The sequence below is a fragment of the Macrobrachium rosenbergii genome, chromosome 10, assembly GCF_040412425.1.
Source record: "Macrobrachium rosenbergii isolate ZJJX-2024 chromosome 10, ASM4041242v1, whole genome shotgun sequence".
NCBI classification, from domain to species: domain Eukaryota; kingdom Metazoa; phylum Arthropoda; class Malacostraca; order Decapoda; family Palaemonidae; genus Macrobrachium; species Macrobrachium rosenbergii.
Window position 1 is genome coordinate 12,778,016 of NC_089750.1, and position 2,037 is coordinate 12,780,052.

The following is a 2,037-nucleotide window of genomic DNA, read 5'->3' on the forward strand; positions in this document are numbered from 1 at the left end:
TTTCTTTTTTAATAACGGATCTCTTCTTCCTCTGTTTCCTGGCTTCTTATGTTACTTCTTTCTAATGAACTCCATGTTCTTTGGAAGCTTGAATTTCAAATCAGTGGTTCCTGTGGGCTTGTTCCATGTGATAGGGTTCTTCTGAGTAATCCTAATAATTATTGTAAGAGATCATTATCATCGATTTCTAATTTTTTATATATTCTCTTCACACTTTAGCAAGGTCACCTCAAATATAGTTATATGTGAATGCTTATTTGATGTATAACTATATTTGAGGTGACCTTGCTAAAGTGTGAATAGAATATATAAAAAACTCAGAAGAACCACACCTCTTTCCTTTCGTTATAGACGCACACGCACATTATATACATATATATTTATATAAATGTTATATATACATACATATTTACATGTGTATATGTGAGTGCATTCCGTAAGTAAGTTACGTAGAGCCTCTTCCTTAACATTAACTTGAATTCGGTATTTCTCCATCTTGAATAATTTTAGGAAGAAAATCCCCTAAGAAATTTTCTGTAAATAGGTTTTTAGAAGTTTCCTTAAGTTTAAATCATAAAAAATCTCAAAACCATTTCTCTTGCAGACGTATCAGGAAGTAGATATTTTACCGTCCTCAGAGTTAACGAATATTAGCTTTTGTAAAGCAACGCCAAGATTTGTTAACTTCGTCAACAAAACAAGTGTTGACACTGTACTCACTCAGTCTCCACTGCAGTTTCGAAATATATAAACTGGACAAAACATATTGTCAAGCTGACGCTATAACGATAACCTTGGTAATCGTGAGAGAGAGAGAGAGAGAGAGAGAGAGAGAGAGAGAGAGAGAGAGAGAGAGAGAGAGAGAGAGAGCTGCAGTCGGATGAGAGCAGAATATAGCCCATTACTTTCTTGAGATATGAGATGGAATTAAGTGCAGAGTTCATTAATATGTTATCGTTTTAAGGCTAAAGCACATGTTAAAGATAATCAAAGTAAGAAACACCTAAAACAGCAACGGACTACAATATCTAATTATCTCTCTCAGTTTATTTGCGCGTCTGTATGTGTTTGTGTGTATATATCAATAACAAAAAAAAGCTCTTGACTTGAAAAAAAACTGTTATTCATAAATATAACGCAAAGTACGTGTTCACCCGAAGCCATGTGATAAATCTGTCTGATACTAATAGGAAGACTTTATATTTTAGTGAATGGACAGATTAACTGTGAATTCCGTGTGAGAAGTATATATTCTAGTGGATAGTTTCTACGTATTAATATACACAGTTTAACCTTCCAGTTCGTTTGAAATGTCTTGCTTATATTTATCTATAAAGAATGTTGGCAGTTCGACACAAGAAAGGAACAGATGTCTATCACATATTTAGCCAGTTTCAATAAAAACCGTAGCGTCAGCAAGACATATACAGTACGTTGGCATTCCATAATGTTACAGAAGGTTACCTTGCTATATGTACAATAAGGTGCTTTGATATACGAGAAGCAATGCTTCTCCAGACATTCCTCCTACCATTCTCTCTCTCTCTCTCTCTCTCTCTCTCTCTCTTAACAGCTTTGAAAATCCTACACTCCTAAAATAGAGCTTCACGTCTCTATCTATAAACGTGAACATTTTATAGCCGTCAAACGGATCGCAAGTTTTCGTACCTACGACAAGAAAAACTTCGTGAAAGTGCATTAAATTCCCCGAAGACTTTAACCCAAAAAGCCTCTCTGTACCTAAAGTCAGCCGCTTTCAACCCCCTTAAAATTAATCGCAAATTCTTTCAAAATAAAACGGATATAATGAGAGGGAAATTTTGACTCAAGTTTCTGCGAAAAAGTGCTAAATTAAAACTGAGAACTTTCCCGGTTTAATGCCACTTTTCGATGGCGGGTCTGGAGGAATAAAACACGTAAATGGCTTTAAATTACTTTTCCCTCCGCCTTCATGATGAAATTCATTTATTCGTGCGACGGCTCTAATGCTGGAAAATTACTCCAGATGCCCCTTTATGACATCAAGGTTCATTAGAG